We start from the raw sequence: 18108 nt of genomic DNA, 5'->3' as shown, positions 1-18108 counted from the left end.
TCCCACACACAGATGTGTGTGATTCTTCCAGATGTGTGTATGTATGTATTTATATAGTAGCATTCCCTTTCACACCTCATAATGTTACAGTTCATAAAACACATATGCGATAAGACTAAACAAAAGAGACAGCTCCCACTGTAACACCACATCTATTTTAAACTTGTCGTACAAAGCTGAGAAAAGCCTTGACAAAAAAACCCAGATCTTCACTTTTCCTTCAGAAAGAAAGTAAATTTGTTTCCGTTTAAGAGTCAAAAGGCAAGGAGTTCCAGAGGTAAGGACCAAAATAAGTGAAGGCCTGATCTTTGGTCATTTGGAGCTTCACCCTCTCTGGAGAAGACAGAAGAGGCTGAGCTGAAGACCATAGAAAATGTCTTGGCACATAAGACTTCAAGAGCATTGCTGTATACAAAGGGTCCCCACGAAAAATGCCTTAAAACCTGCATAGTGTAGGAAGAGGTTGTGTCATACATTTTGCCTACGCTTTCCAATTTACTTAGTTTTGCTTAATAGTAGTATTTTGTGTATAGTAATGGTGCTTAGAAATCTTGTCTTTCTTGTAGTCTAAGTGCTTCCATTGTGCAGTGATTGCTGAGTTGAGTCTGAAAATCTTTTTTCCCCTACAAGTTCCAAATGTAGATCTGGGTCAGTAAAAATAATGACCATTCTAGGAATCTCTGCATGCTTGGGTGTTGGCTGTTGAAACTGTGTTAATGTAGTGTTGCTGCCTGACTGCTGCCTCCATTTGTCGAGTTAAAGGAGTGTTGCTATAGGAACCTTCTGCATTGACTTGAAAAACGAGCATGGTTGAAAGAAACAAAATGTTCCTAAAGTCAAATAAATGTATACTTTTTAACATTTTGTTGAAAATATAGTTGCATGCAGAACAGTGTAATTGAGCTTCTGCAAGGAACCTGAATAAGAGTTAACCTGTGCCCACCAATTATTAGTTGAATCTGTAATGCCTTCTGTTGAATAAGGCTCAATGACTGAGGCTTGCCACTCTGAGTACATCAGCCATGCTGTAAGATGGAGAAGTATTTGAATTTAATTGTTGACAATTCTAAATCCAAACTCAAGGTGGGTTACAGTTCAGTTACAGTAGATATTTCTCCTCTATGGAGGGCTATAATTTAAATTTGTGCCTGGGGAAATGGAGGATGAAGTGACAAGGCCAAAAAGACACACAGCTAAGGCAAAAAGGCTCTGGCTTGCCTAGAACTGACAAACTGCTGGGCTGAGAGGCTGGAACTTTGCCTTTCGATGGCTGTGCTAAACTGAGGTTGAGAAATTGGAAAGGACTTGGCCTGCACATCCAAATGCAGGCCTACAGCCATACCCCAAACACCCATAGTGGTCTTTAGGAATTTAAAAAGAAGAAGAAAGATGATATACCTTGTAATCTACTTGGATTTCAGTAAAGCCTTTGATACGGTTTCTCACAGAAGAATAAAGCTGAGAGGGCTGAACTTAGGACCCAAAGTGGTGAATTGCATTTGAAACTGGTTAAGTCACAGGCGACAGAGGGTGGTGGTAAATGGAATTTGCTTGGAGGAAAGGAAGATGAGTAGTGGAGTGCCTCAGGGGTCAATATTGGGGCTGATTCTGTTTAATATATTTGTGAGAGACATTGCTGAAGGGCTAGAAGGAAAAATTAGTCTTTTTGCAGATGTCATGAAGATCGCTAACAGAGGTGATACCCCAGAGGGAGTAAAAACCATGAGAAGAGATCTCCAAAAATTAGAAGAATAGTCAAAGGTCTGGCAGTTAAAATTTAATTTGAAGAAGTGCAGAGTGATGTACTTGGGATGCAGAAATCCAAAGAAGATGTATGAAATAGGAGGTGAGGGATTGATAAGTGCAGCTCAGGAGGGGGACCTTGGGGTGATGTTGTCTGAGGAACTCAAATTCACAAAACAATGCAACAAGGTGGTGGCCACGGCCAGAAGGATGTTAAGCTGCATAGAGAGGGGTATAACAGCAGAAGAAAGGAGATGTTGAAGCCCCTGTATAAGTTGATGAGGCCTCACTTGGAGTATTGTGTTCAGTTTTGGAGGCTGTATATTGTTAAGGACATAAAGACTTGTAGCATTTCAGAGAAAAGTGATGAAAATGGTATGGGGTTTGAGCAACAAGATGTATGAGATGTATACCCTGGAGGAAAGGAGAGATAGCGGTGATATGATACAAACATTCAAATTTTTGAAAGGTATTAGTATACAAACAAACCTTTTCCAGAGATGGGAAAGCGGTAGAACTAGAGGGCATGAATTGAGGTTACAGGGGGGGCAGACTCAGGAATGACAGGAAGTACTTTCTCACAGAGACAGTGGGAGATACCTGGAATGCCCTCCCACAGGAGGTGGTGGAGTTGAAAACAGTGGGCAAAATACACAGTGGATCCAAAAAAGTCCTCTCACAGTGAGTGTCTTCCTGAACAAGGTCTTTATTAACAATAGCAAACTTGACCCGACACGTGACGTGTTTCGGCCATGCGGCCTGCGTCAGGGGTCTATAAAATAATGTACATAAATACATAAGAATATATATTAAGAACATACATAAAAAATATATGCATAAAAACATAAACATGCGCATAAACAAATTTATGTGTTAAACAACATCAGAATGAAAAAATTACTCATAAAAAGAATATGGACATATACATATATAAATTTAAATCAATGAGAAAATCAATAAGAAAATGAATTTGTCCACATGGAAATACAGAGGACAAAAAATACATAATCATTAAATGATATCAAAATGAGGAACATACCTAATATTTCTGTAGAGAACAATGCCTTGTAGGTCAAGTAAAGAAATAGCACTAAAATTGCTAAAAACGATATCTATAATAAATGTATAGAACAATGAAATGAATAAATACATTTGATACATTTAATCCTATATGAACAAAGAATAAAAATTATAAGAATAATAATAACAAGGGACAAAGATGGACAGGGATGCCAAAAAATGGACAGGGATGCCAAAATAGAGAATGGTACAAGGGATAATAACCAGAAAAACATAATGATGGTGTGAACACATGAATAAGTAATGAAAAAACAGTGAAATGGAAGTGTTCTGAAAAATCAAGATCAAATAATAAATATAAAACTGATAATAAGGTAAAAACATGGTAAATACGCCCAAAAGATTTTAACCATACGGCCTGTGCCGAGGGCTGTCTGAGTAAAGGTGAATCTGAAAACAAAAAACGAAAAAAATGAATAAAAAAACAAAAACCACAGAAAAACTAAATCCAAAAGAAATGCCTAATATTGCTTTTTAAGGTAACACTTAAAATGGTGATTGAGTTTAAAAATGGCAATGAAAATACAAATGGAATGAAAATGAAAAGGGTGGCATATACTGAAAAAATAAAAATAAAAATAAAAACACTCATTGAACTGCAAGAGAAACGCAACATAATGTAAACGGAATATCCTATATATCATATATATTTAACTTTGCAGATGTGCAGTTGAAGAGAGCAAAAAAAATTAAAATATATGAAAGATGTATCGGCATCTGTGAACATGACGCTGTACAAAGACCGATGATAACGTAACTGCCCTCTGTATAAAAGAAAGGCGATAAAAAATTAGAGCGAGATGCAAAAAACAAATAAGATTGTTTGGAGTTGAAAACAGTAACAGAATTCAAAAGTGCATGGAATAAACACAGAGGAATCCTGTATGGAGAGAGAATGGAATCAAACAAACTTAGTGGTACTTAGATGGCAATTCCAGTGGCTGAGAAGCTTAGTCAATGCTCAGACTTCTATGGTCTGTGCCCTGAAAATGGCAAGGACAAGTCAAGATCAAGAATGCATATGTACTCTCGCATCATACCTTATGCTATGAGTTTATCTTGTTGGGCAGACTGGATGGACAGTACAGGTCTTTATCTTCAATCATCTACTATTTTACTATGGGGTCCTTTTACAAAGCTATGGCAAAAGGGGGCCTGCGCTGATGTCGGCATGTGTTTTTGACACGTGCTGAGGCCCCCTTTTACTGCAGTGGGTAAAAGGCGGGTTTTTTTTTAAAATTTGTATGAAGTCTTTATTAAACAATTGTCAATTTTTAAAAAGAATTGGACGTGTGGCAAGTGACACACTTGCTGCGCGTCTATTTTGGGTGGGAGCACTTAACCACCACCCATTGAGGTGGTGGTAAGGGCTCCCGTGCTACCCAGCACTGCAGGAAATAAGAGTTCTTTCTGGTCTAGGCTGATGGTTATAATATCTACCTTTTTTATTAGAACATCTAAAAGCTGACAATGGGATAGCCCGGTGCATAGAACTAGTACAGTCTATTAAGTTTCTGCACTAAATATCCCTGGAAGGAACTTTTATCTGAGATCTAGTCATAGAATAGTACACTAGTATATCCCAACACCACACCCTAGCATTTATAGTGAACCACTCCTGACTTCCCAGCAAGATAAGAAATAGAAGAACATAGGCAGACCATGCCATATTTATAAGTAAAAAATGGCTGAGTACCAATAAAATCTAGTACCTCTACTTTTACTTTAAATAAACAAATCTTGTAAAGTTCAGATGTTAAAGCAAGGCTTCCTCCAAAGTCATGCATGAAGTTGCGTATGAAGGGGTGTACAAAGGGGCAGGGCGTACCCCTTTGGCATGAAGCCCAAAATGCAATGCTTCAGGAGCCATTGTCTTTTACCCCTGGTGAGTGATGTCCTTGAGATGCGCCAGCAAAGGCAGGAAATGGCACCTCTCTCACTGAATGCTGCAGTTGAAACAGCATGCACAGTTGTTAGGAAGCTGTCAGTAGGAATGTTATGGCCTGTTGGTATCAGGTGGACTCAGGAGCTGGTGTCTGTTTTATCCCCAGTGAGTGATGTCATAAATAGTAGACACCCTCATCCGGATTCCAGAACTGGCTCAGAGCCCCCAAGTTAACAGATAACACACAGAGGGGCACAGTTCAAAAAAAACCTGGCTCTCCGTAGTTGTAGGCTGCCACTCTGATTGTCTGTTTTAAGGATAGCGTCTTGTTTTTAAGCTGGCACCATTTTGAAACAGGTTTGTCAGTAAAACACAACTTAAGAAGTTTCCTTTGAAGGATGCCAGTTTTAAAAAAAAAAATTTGTGGGTTTTTCTGAACTGCGCCAACACCTTTGCTGGTTTTTATTCTGATGATGTCTGTTGTTTTTCAGATAGCAAGTTAATATACGTTTTGGCACAATTGATTTTTTTCTCTTGACAAAGCTGTCGGGCGAAACGGGACCCCTTTGGGAGTTATCAAATAAGTGCCATATTGCCTTTGAGAATTTCTGAGTGCACAAATGTAAGTTTGACAGTTTGTGACATCATTTTTTGTATGCTGATGAATTGAAAGAAAAGAGAGAAGAGAGAAAAGAACATAAAATAATAAAATATGTTTGGATATTTGGAGGTTTTTCTGGCCAATGATGAAGTGAATGCCTATTGAAGTACTAAATTTTGTGAGTTTTCATTGAATTCTGCTGAATTTTAAGGCCTTTTCTTCCATATTTTAATTTTGCCAAGTCTAGCATTTTTGTATACCACAGTATTGCTGATCCCAGAAAATAACTTATATGACAATAAGAAACAGTCTGGCAGCCATGGCAAGGGAGGGAAAGAGCATAGCATAACATTAACAAAAAAAAAGTAACAAATAATATAATTAGGGTACAGGAGGGAAGGGGAATATCAAAAACCAGCATAGTATCTGTCATCTATCAGTCTCACTACCTAAAATATGTGAACTATAGAATCATAGTGAACTGTGAGGTTATATAGAAAGATGAGAAGAGAAGGAGAGAATGGATGGTGGATGGTTAGAAAAATCATTCTGCAGCTTTGGAGTGCTGCATATGCCTTCATACTACTCGGATGAAATTCACATTATGGACTGTATTTATAGACCGTACATAATTTTATGCCACTGTTGGCATAGGAGTCAACTCTTCAAAATAATTGGGAGTGCTAAACCCAATGGAAATTACCCCTCTCTTGACGCTGTCAAGGAGTTTGTTCAATATCGGGGGCGCTCAAGCACCCACAGAGCTGGCTCCTATGACTGTTGGAGAACCATGTCCAGTGCTCTGACCCTTTTCTTCTTCTTGAAGCATGGTCTTAAACTTTAAAATAATAAAAGGAACTTAAGATTGGAGATTTTTGCATTTACAGTTCTACTACTTAAAATTTACTCAAAGCAACTGAAGAAGAAGTTTGGGTTTGGTGTTCCTTCCATTCAGTTCTAGTGAGCAGTGTCCACTTCTGATGATGCTGGGGTTTTGTTTTAAATGTATTACAAACCACCCCCTTCTCCGAGACATCATGGTGAACCCTGCTATTCAGGGAGTGTCCATAGGCCCTCACTGCTTCAAGGTGGCAGCATTTGCTGATGATAAGAACATAAGTATTGCCATACTGGGACAAACCTAAGGTCCATCAAGCCCAGCATCCTGTTTCCAACAGTGGCCAGTACCTGGCAAGATCCCAAAACAGTGCAATACATTATGCAGCTTATCCCAGATATAAGCAGTGGATTTTCCCAAGTCCATTTTAATAATGGCTTATGAACTTTTCTTTTAGGAAGCTATCCAACCCTTTTTAAAACCCCACTAAGCTGACTGCTTTTATTACATTCTCTTAGTACACCTCACAAACCTGCGGGACTCACTTCCAGCATTACTAGATATGTTTTGGAAATACAGGCATTACGCAGGATTTTGGTTATATCTCGCCAAGTTGGTGGCTTTGTCGTCATTGGTACAGCTGCAACGCACTTGGGGCCCTGGTTTTCCCTTACTGTGGGCGGACCGTTCTTTTAAATACTTGGGCATTCGCTTAGCTAGGGATGTCTTGTCATTATACCATCTTAATGTCTCAGGTCTTGTGGAAGACTCTAGATGGCAGCTAGAGAGTTGGAGGGACCTTCCATTGTTGTTACTCGGTAGGATGAATTCGCTGAAAATGGTGAACTTCCTGTGGTGGCTCTGTGTTTTACAGGCCTTGCCATTGCATTTATTGCAGAATGACTTGAAAAGCATCTGTTGCTTATTTGGTCGCTTCTGTTGGGCTCACAGGAAACCGAAGGTTAGATTAGTCTTGTTGGTGGGTTGGAATCAAGGGGAAAAATAGGGTTCCCCATCCTGAAGCTGTATAATCAGGTGTATTTACTGCGCCATTTGGGGGACTGGTTCCGCCATTCTCAGACTCGTATGCCTTTAGAGTTGGAATGCACTTATTATGCCCCTTACAATTTTTTCTCATTGCTACATCACAGACCTGCCCAGATATTTTGCCATTTTAAGGGGAGGATTCTGATCCGCCCATTGAGGGAGGTGTGGGGTGCGCTCGTTGGACGCTTGGGGGGGAGGAAAGACCCATTAACGACAGATCAGCTGATCATTAGGGGTAATAGGGATTTTGATCCAGGACTAGACAATCCAACTTTTATTTATGGGAGCAGAGTGGTACATCTCCCTTGCAGCACTTGTTCATCAGGAGCGTGACTTACTTCCGTTTGAGGAGTTGTAGACACGAGTGGGTGCCACCTGGGGTAATCGATTTGCTTACTCCCAAATTAAACACTATATAGCCTCTTTGGGTAAAGTACTTTTAGGCCACCATGTGGGAGACCGGGTACAGGGGTTTTTTCAGGAGTTATCGAATGCTGAACTCTCTGTTTTGGGGCTTCATAAATCCCTTGCTAAGGGGGAACCCCATAAAGATTTTGTAGCACTGAAGATCAAATGAGAAGTCGACTCGGGAGCACCATTGGCAGATTGGGATGTTTTGTCCACTTTAAGGAGCATTCCAGCTCTCATAACAGATGCGAGACTGAGAGTATGGGTATCGTGTGGTCCATCAAGCCTACATGACCCAGGTACAACTGTTCCATGAGGGAGAGCGTCCGGACCCTCTCTGCTCCAAATGTGGACAATCTCCCCATTCTTTTTACCATGAGTTTTGGACCTGTCCTAGAATTCACAATTTTGGGGCATTGATTAGGAGATTTATGAGTCAAATGTTGGTGAATGGAGTGCAAGATACAGTTCTTGATAAACCAAGAGCCTTTTGGGTCTTACACAATCATAATGTCCTACTGTGTCGCAAATTATATTTAGTGGTGCGAAAATGCATTTTACAATATTGGACGTCACCTGAACCCCTTGCTTATTGGCACTGGAGGAACCAATTGCACCTTTTGGTAACTCGGGAGGCTAAGGAGGCACGGGGATCCCCTAAGTGTAAGAAGTTTTTTTTTACTTTGATCTGGAACCCCTATTTACAAAGCTTGGACCCTTGGGGATGCAGTCTGATTGTAAACACATTATAATTGCTACTCATGATGCCCACACTTGCTCCTGTTGTCCTGCTGTCTTATTGCATAATGGGGGGGGGGGTGGTAGGGGGAAATTTATGACTATTTTGGTTGGAGTTTCTCTCAAGGGAGGGGGTTACAAGAGTTCAGGCCCTTTGAGAACCTCTTTTGTACGAATTGGGTAGGGGTGCAGGTGGGGGGGATGAGGAGAGGTAATTGGGGTACAGTTTGTAAAAATTATATGTTCTTTGTGGATCTGTTTGATGTGTTCTTTAATAAAAATGTTTCAACATAATGTATTGCAAACCTCTTTGCCTTCTGCGGCACTCTCAGATGACGTGTCTGAACAGGTAGGCGAAGTGTTTTTATTGGAAGGAGCTAGGACTCCACAAGTCTCTTTTTACTTCAAAGTCTTACAAGCAGATTTAACCCCCCCCCCCCCCCCCTGAATTTTCATAATTGGGCAGTGGCATGGACCCAAGATCTAGGGGTAGAAATCTGCTCTGTACACCACTACTTAAATGAACGTCTGTAATATAAGTTCTTCTATAGAGCTCACATGTCTCCCAGGACAGTGTTCCAGATGACAGGTGCGCCCAGCAGTCAACAAAGAATTTCTAAACCATAGAATCTTGATCTTGTTGCCCTTTAGTTTTATCAAATGCATAACAGCCCAATGTTTCATTTACTCATGCAACTTAAAATCATATAAGTACAGGATAGTTTATCTAGGATTAGAACCAATACTTAGATGTCATCAGCATAGGAGTTCAAGTGCACATCTCTAGCCAGGGTTATAGAACACAAGAAATCCATAAAGAGATTAAAGAGTAGTGGAGAAAGAGGAGACCCCTGAGAAATTCCATATGTAGATTTCCAAATTGAAGATCTGTCCCCATTTTTCAACACAGAATAGCTGTGATTGATCAAAAATCATTGAACCATCTAAAAATTGGTTCTGAAATCCCAAACACACTAACTCTTTCCAGTAGTAAACTGATCTATTGTGTGAAATGGAGCTGAGATGTCAAACATATTGTGTTGTCATTGCAAGTAGTAAACCATGCCATACTTTGTATTGTTGTTCGAATATTTTTACTGCTCTAATTGCCTATTGCTCATGTTTGATCTATTCTTACTATACACCGCCTTGAGTGAATTCCTTCAAAAAGATGGTAAATAAATCCTAATAAATAAAATAAATGTTGTAAATGTTTTGAGCAGGAGGCCTATTATTATTCATTTATTTATTTATTTATTATTTAGATTTTGCTCTAGGTGAGTTACATTCAGGTACTCTGGATATTTCTCTGTCCCAGGAGGGCTCACAATCTAGGTTTGCACTTAGGTCATAAGTTTTGGTCCTGTCTGGTTAGTTATCCCTTTTGGATGTATCAAAATATATTATGTTTTTGGGTTGTGACTCCCCTTACAACCACAGATCTTTTTTGTTTGATAATTATGATAATGTATCTAAGCCATCAAAAATTAAATAGATTTACTACATTATATGTTTTTTGACTGCTCAACTGACAATTTTTAAGCAGTGGCTGAGTACCTTGCTTAGTGGCTTAATTTATTATATGTTAAGGTTATGGAAAGGTATAAAGCAGGCTGGGCTCTTCCAGTGCAGTGGAGAAAGTTCCAACAAATCTGGGAACCTTTATGGAGTGTAATGCCACAAAGGGCGTGCAATTGGATTTTCAATTGACTGGAGACTTTTGTGATTTACCCATGCTTGTGCTTTCTCTCAGATTTGGATAAAAATCCACCAAGTGTGGGGGATTTTGCCTTTTCTTTGGGGAAGGTGGGGGAGGGAACCTTGTGAAAATGATTCTAAGGTGTCATTGTTTGATTTTTTTTTTTTTAATGTGCAAGTTTTCAATAAAAAAAATTGAACAAAAGTATTGTAAACTGAGCCGTGTGGCAATTCCGGCAGAGGCTATTCAAAGTGAATGGGCTGTGTTGGCATTAGCACAGCTTAGTAAACGGGGGGGGGGGGGGGGGGGGGTAAGACTGGGCTGGCCTTGTGGCTCACTGATGACATGGTCCTTATGAAATGATGATACCCCTGTATCTGGATTTAGGGGCCCATCGTTGCAGAGTTCCTGAAGGAGACTTGGTACATGATCCATGGGCAGGAACTGTTGCTGTGATGGCTGGACCAAAAGTAAATTGGTAGTTGATACAAAATGGGAGGAAAAATCCAGAGAAAGATGCAAATTAAAGCTCTGGTTCCAACTGAGCTGAAAGCAACAAAAAAATTATTTTGCATCTTTTTAAGATCAAAATTCCATGCAAGCAGGGCTGTGGAGTTGGAAGCAATTTTGGGTGGAGTTGGTAAAAGTGTACCGATTCCGACTCCAGCTTCAAAATAAAAACTATAATATATGGTAAATTTATCAGTTTATACTGATCCCCATGGATCTAAAGTACTTCTACATACAAGTTACATTTACTAGAACTTTAGATCCAGAACAAATAAAATTGAAAGCCAGACATTAGTAGGAGTCGGACAGTAAAAAAATAGAGGAGTTGGAGTTCTAGTACCTTTAAAAATTGTCTTTTAAAGTGAAACACCTGAGATTGTAAAGCCCTGTAAAACATTGCTTATGGTCCAATGTCATTATAAGCATGAAAAATTATTGATAGAATGTTCTAATAAACATAGATTGCACACACAAGAAGAAGCAGGTGCCACAAGACCAACAAGGGAAAAGAAAAACGTAGCACAAAACTATAAAGATCGAATGGATGCAAGGATTTTTTTTTCAACAAAGGAAACACACAATATTGCCATTTTTCACCAAAACTGTCTACATTGAGGGTTAAGAGGAGCAGTTTTGTATTGTCTCAATGACTATCTTGTAACGGTTCCATTATGTAGCTGGTCGGAAAAGTGAAAAATGACTGCCAGCCACCCAGTGTTTTAAAGATTTGATTCACACTGTCGCAAAGGAATGAATATGCAGGAGCAGACTCTTATCCTCACTGCTGGGTGGTTGGTGCTGGTGGGATTCTTTACTCCATGTAATTTACAGTATAAAGTGCACATGGTATGGTACACATGGGTATTTTCAAAATGAAATATCCACGCATACTTAACTAGCATAAGTTGACCTTCTGCAAACTGTGGACAGCATGTGTACTTGTTCCTGGTTTGAGAAGGTTAATTTTCAGAGATTTTTTCCCCAGTGGGTAAATATCCATTTACTTGCAGAAATCTGTTTGAAATCCCCCCCCCCCCCCCCCCCCCCCCCATTTAGCACCAAAGGAAGGTGACTAATTTTTCTTACTTCATCAGTGGTGGATCTGTTTTGGTAACATTGTAAGTGAAACAAAGCAACACTTAGTTTTCATTGTTCTACGGGGCCTCCGTTTCACCCCTTTCTAGGCATCTTCAGGAACAAGTGCTGTACGCTGCTGCAAAATGATTTTCACATTGAAGTTCCCATTTTCAAAATGGCGCTGTAATATCACATGCCAAACTAGAAAGGGTGAGACGGAGACCCCGTAGAGCAATGAAAGCTAAGTGTTGCTTTGTTTCTCTATGGTGTGCTGCAGACAAGTTCCAAATGAGTTATTATTTTTGAACAAGTTTTGAATTTTTTTGAACTTGGCGTGATTACTGGATTTTGACAAAGTCAATTCTTAAACTAGAAAGAGATTGCACAGAAGTTGCACTTTGAGTCTGACATTGATTTAAAAGCACTGTCACAATTTAATTGCAAACAAAAAATACATATAAAAATCCCGTTGGAGTTTTTAGCCCAGTGATAGAAACTAAACACTGACAAAATTTTGTAACAGTGATCAAACCAAAGATTGCTCACTTTGGTTTCTGAGGGCTTCTCTCCAATTATATTTAACATTATTATCACAGCTATCTTGAATGTCATAGGCTAGTTTTAGCATTTCATAGTATTAGATTACCTGTATCAGATATTAGCCTTTCTCCGAGGACAAGCAGGCTGCTTGTTCTCACATGTGGGTCGACGTCCGTGTCGGCCCAGGAATCGGCATTTTGCAAGCAAAATATAAACAAAGTTTTGCCAGAGTCTTCTGGCGCACGTTCAGTGCGCACCACACATGCGTGGACTGATTTCCCGTCCACCGCATGAGCATGCCTCCTCAGTTTTCTTTTCTCCGCGTTGAGATGCGGTAGTTTTTTTTCTGCGCTCCTCTCAGGCCCAGGAAAATCTTTGAGTTTTTGATTTTTTTTCTCCTAATTTTTTCTTTATTACTATTGTCATTAAAAAAAAAAGTTCCCGTAGTGTACTTTTGGTTTTGTCCTTTTCAAATTTCCTTTGTTTTTTTGTCGCACCGGGTTATTCCCTTATTTTTGTGCCATTTTTCTTTTATCAGGCACAATTGCATCTTTTGATTTCGCCGAAGCTGTTTTTCCTTCCATGTTATCGAAGACACCCAGCAACTTCAAACGTTGTACTCGGTGCAACCGGACCATCTCAGGTACCAATACCCATGCCTGGTGTATCCAGTGTCTTGGGCCCGACCATAGCCCAGTCGCTTGCAGTCTGTGTCTTTGTATGAAAAAACGGACCCAAGCGTCTCGAGAAGCCCAACGAGAAAAGCTTTTTGGGGCTTGGTCCGGACCTTCGACATTGACATCGGTACCGAGGTCGGCGGCATCGACATGGAGGGAAGCATCGACGTCGGGAGTGGAGGTAATGGCTGCTGAAAGACCAATTCGCACTGGCAGCAGTGAGGCATCGAGTGGGTCTCCACCTGCCTTCCCCTCCACCAGAAAGGAGACAGTCTCCACCGGAGAGTCTATCCTTTACCTCCTTTGTTCGGGAAATGGCTGCGGCTATTCCCTTCCCTATGGAGGTTGAGGATGTGCCCAGGGCTGAGATGCTCGAGGTCCTGGATTATCCTTCTCAGCCTAGAGAGGCTGCAATGGCTCCTTTGCATAATGTACTGAAGGAAATCCTTATGCGAAACTGGTCGTTCCCTCTGCCTAATCCCATGATCCCAAAAAAAGCTGAATCCCAATATTGGATCCACGGTGAACCTGGTTTGATGAGGTCTCAGCTACCTCACGATTCCATGGTGGTGGACTCAGCCCTCAAAAGAGCCAAGAGCACTAGGGACTATGCCTCGGCGCCCCCAGGCAGAGAATCTAGAACCTTGGACTCTTTTGGGAGGAAGATGTATCAGGCCGCTATGCTCGCCGCCAAGGTCCAGACTTACCAGCTCTTCACGAGCGTCCACTTGCAGAACTCAGTGAGGCAACTGTCTAGCTTGGTTGATGCACTCCCTTCGGAGCAGGCTGAGCCTTTTCATCAGGTGGTCAGGCAGCAGAAGGCGTGTCAAATTCCTAGCCAGGGGTACGTTTGACACTTTTGATGTAGCATCCAGGATCGCTGCCCAAGGTATAGTGATGTGCAGACTCTCATGGCTCTGTGTCTCTGACCTGGATCTTTCAGTCCAGCAGAGGATGGCAGATTTTCCTTGCCGGGGGGGGGGGGGGGGGGGGGGGGGGGGGAGAGAGAACCTTTTTGGTGAGAAAGTGGAGGATCTAGTTGACCAGATCAAGAAGCATAATGATGCTATGGATTCTCTTTCCCGCCAGGCATCTTCTGCTACTACCTCCTCATCCAGGAGGTTTTATGGAGGGAAGAGGAGTGCTCCCTATTCCTATGCTAGACATAGGTACACTCCTGCTTCTCGGCAGCCTGCCCAGGCTCAGTTCCAGCGCGCTCGTTCTTGTCAAGAGCGTGTGCCTAAGACCACTGCGGCGCCCCAGCAAAAGCAAGGGATGGGCTTTTGACTGGCTCCAGTTCAGCATAGCCTCAGTAAACATATCTGTACCAGACGACTTGCTGGTTGGGGGGAGGGTAATGTTTTTTCACCACAGGTGGCCCCTTATAACCTCCGACCGGTGGGTTCTTCAAATTGTCCGGTTAGGATACACCCTCAATCTGGAATCCAAGCCTCCAAATTGCCCACCTACAGTCCTACAGCTCCCAGCACAAGCAGGTACTTGCAAAGGAACTCTCCGCCCTTCTACAAGCCCAAGTGGTCGAACCCATTCCACCAGGGAAAGAAGGGCTGGGATTCTATTCCAGGTACTTCCTTGTGCAAAAGAAAACATGGAGGATGTGTCCCATCCTAGACCTAAGGGGCCCTGAACAAATTTCTTATTCGAGAAAAGTTCAGGATGGGCACCCTTCTTCCCATGATTCAGGAAAACGATTGGCTATGCTCTCTGGACTTAGAGGATGCTTACACACACCTTGATACTTCTAGCTCACAGGAAGTATCTTCGATTTTGGCTGGGAACACAGCACTTTCAGTACCGTGTACTGCCTTTTGGCCTCGCGTCTATGCCCAGAGTGTTTACAAAATGCCTAGGTGTAGTGGCAGCATCTCTACACAGACTAGGAGCGCATGTGTTTCTTTATTTCGATGATTGGCTGGTGAAGAGCACCTCGAAGGAAGGTGCTTTGGAGTCCATGCAAATGACTATTCAGGTGCTGGAGCTACTGGGGTTCGTCATAAATGCTAGAGTGAAGATTGTGTAACCTAATACTTGGATATATGAAACTCTAGCCAACAATATAAGTATAACTTGTGCTTATGTTTTGATGTGGAGAAAAGCCCTCAGAAACCAGAGGCAGCCTGCCTAAGGTTTTGAATGTGGTTATGGACTTGAGCTTTGAACTATAACACACGCTCAGATTCTATCATTGGGCATAAAAACTCCACATAGCACTAGCATGTAAATTTAGCTGTATTTAAGTCACTTCTCACAGCACTGGCATATAGCTTTGGCTGTAGTTAAATCACTTCTAAGGTTTCCTTCTGAGAACAACCCTACCAGCAGCAACAAAAAAAGTAAACTTGCACTTAGCTTTAGTGATGCACTCTTTGTAGCTTTAGTGAAGCACTCTTTGTTAAACATTCGACGGAGACCACCGTTTCACCCCAAAACACAAGGTTTCTTCAGGAACGGAGTGCTCAACTGCAATGCTGAGGGTCTAAATAAACAGAAGTTACTAAAAGATATTGTTAATAGATGTGAAAAATGCACAAAATGTGTCACCCACACTCGTGCAACGGGTGGGAAATCAGTCCGCGCATGTGCGGTGCGCATTGCACGTGCCCCAGAAGACTCTGGCAAAACTTAGGTTATATTTTGCTTGCAAAATGCCGATTCCTAGGCTGACATGGACGTCGACCCACACATGAGAACAATCAGCCTGCTGTCCTCGGAGAATACCTGCTACAGGTAAGTATCTTCGCTTTACTGCAGTTTTTCAATTTGAAAGTGAGCCAGTGATGCCTTAGTTTTCTCTCCAAATTATTTTGTGTGTTGCAGATGAGTGGGTTTTCCCCTTAGCAAGATTAAGTGCTTGCATTCATGAAGTGCTATGTTCAACTGACTTTTCAGCACTTGAAGAATTCATGCCTCTGCTTCTAATTCAGAAAGGTATAGGGTGTTAGTAATTTTTGTTTAATGCATGTTTTTGGTTTTTCAGTCAATCATGTCATACTGAACTTGAAACCACTTCCCCAGGGCATCAATTAGGACTAAGTTAGGCATTCTTGATTTAATTGCGGTGCATGTATGCTGACAAAGGGAAACCTGCTGTGGAAACCAGCATAAAGGCTACTGCTCTTAAACAGGTGTAACATTTTCAGCGTTTTCTTTAACCATTGTCATTTTTTATGTTGTAGTTCAGGGCCTGTTTTCTTCAGTGGGGAACTTTTGCCCAGTGCTGGTGGAGAAAATGGGGATTTTGCTGGTAAATGAGAACTAGGATGGCTTTAGCATGCTTTTCCATTGAGCCTATTTTTCAGTTTTTGTATTGCTTGTACTGTGGTAAAGCACAAGAGGAAAACTTGTGTTTTTGACATTTGACTCGCCTGCTTTTAGCTGCCTGGTGTTGTATTTTATCTGGAGACCTGTGATGCCCATGAAACTTGGCATGCAGCCCTAGGATTTTTGGACAGAGGAAGGAGAGCTACTCAAGTTTCCATGGCTTGAAGCTACACTAAGCCCCATGGAGAAAACACAGCCAATAGACTTGCAATGATGTGAGTGGCTGGAAAGGATTCTGCTTGCTCTGATGAAGCAGTTATTGACTTAGTTGCAGTCTCCTCTACTGTTTCATGAAGACTGCCCCTGTTGAAAGAAGTAGAGCAGATAGAGCAAGAGTATGAGGGTCTTTAGGCTAGGTGCAGTAGATGGAGGGTCTAGCTCTAGGCGCGGTAGAGTTGATGCCAGTTAGGTCAGATGGAGTTTTGGTGAAGGGATCTGCAGGGATCAGAAGAATTTTCTGATCATGTTTTTCCTGTTTCTCAGCAACTAATAAGTAAGGCAGCTGTAGTGACTATGGAGAACTGTTAGGATGCTATTGTGGGATTGGAGAAGGCTTTCTTCACATAGTTGTTTGGCATATCTGGCCCCCAAGTTGATTGTTGGTTCACTGGTGGACCTGTTCTCTCAATCTCCTGGCAGTCCTTAGGCGTCCTCATATTCATAGCCTTTAACTATGATAAGGGACCATGTCTTTAGCTATCTTCCTTATTTCTCTCCCTTGTAAGTTTCCTTGAAATTGTGTACTTCCTTCCTCCCTTGAAATGTGGACTGGATTTAGTTTTCTTATGCTTTTCTCTCTCTCTTTCTAACTTTATTTTTGGACAAGAGTTATTCTCATTGTAATATGGAAATTAATAAATTATGGGCCCAATATTCAGCTGGCGGCAATCAGTGTTTTGCTGACTGCCACTGGCATTAAATCTGGAAATTCAATGTCTGGCCTTGTCTGGGCTCCAGCACTGATTTTCCAGATATGGGAAACCCCTGATTAAGTGTGTAATTTGGCACTTAACTGGCTATAAATAACTGCATAAAGATAGGACTGCATTTTATGCTGCCCTATTTATGTGCAGGAGTAGCCTAGTGGTTAGTGCAGTGGACTTTGATCCTGGGGAACTGAGTTCGATTCCCACTGCAGCTCCTTGTGACTCTAGGCAAGTCACTTAACCCTCCATTGCCCCTGGTACAAACTAAGTACCTGAATATGTGTAACCCGCTTTGAATGTAGTTGCAAAAACCTGAGAAAGGTGGTATATCAAGTCCCATTTCCCTTTCCCCATTTGAGATTCTACATGGAATGTTGCTACTATTTGAGATTCTACATGGAATGTTGCTATTCTACTAGCAACATTCCATGTAGAAGCCTGCCCTTGCAGATCAGCAAGCAGGCTTCTGTTTCTGTGAGTCTGACGTGCAGGACGTCAGACTTACAGAAACAGAAGCCTGCGCGGCCACATTGCTGATCTGCAAGGGTAGGCTTCTACATGGAATGTTGCTGGTAGAGGAGTAGCCTAGTGGTTTGTGCAGTGGACTTTGATCCTGGGGAACTGAGTTCAATTCCCACTGTAGCTCCTTCTGACTCTGGGCAATTCACTTAACCCTCCATTGCCCCTGGTACAAAATAAGTACCTGAATATATGTAAACCACTTTGAATGTAGTTGCAAAAACCTCAGAAAGGTGGTATATCAAGTCCCTTCCCCTTTCCCTTAACTGGTTAAGTGCTGACTTCGCCCCTGGAATGTGCCCAGAATAACCAGTTTCGGCTTGAGTGCTAAGCAAACATTTTCAGCAGCACTGTCCAGTTAAGTGTTGCTGAAAATGCCGGGTTAGCCTCGGACAGCCAATTTAAAAAGCCAAGAGCCTCTCCTGGCCACTTAAATCATTTTGAATATCATGCCATGTATATATAATATATATAGGAG

At 41.6% G+C, this 18108-nt stretch overlaps 1 protein-coding gene across 1 annotated transcript in view; it reads left to right on the top strand.

Annotated features, from left to right (window-relative positions):
• HIBADH (3-hydroxyisobutyrate dehydrogenase) overlaps positions 1-18108 on the top strand; it is a 294282-nt gene that overhangs the window by 93684 nt on the left and 182490 nt on the right. The window lies entirely within an intron of this gene.

The sequence above is a fragment of the Microcaecilia unicolor genome, chromosome 1 (genome assembly GCF_901765095.1).
Source record: "Microcaecilia unicolor chromosome 1, aMicUni1.1, whole genome shotgun sequence".
Lineage (NCBI taxonomy): Eukaryota > Metazoa > Chordata > Amphibia > Gymnophiona > Siphonopidae > Microcaecilia > Microcaecilia unicolor.
This window is presented reverse-complemented; position numbering and strand designations above follow the sequence as displayed.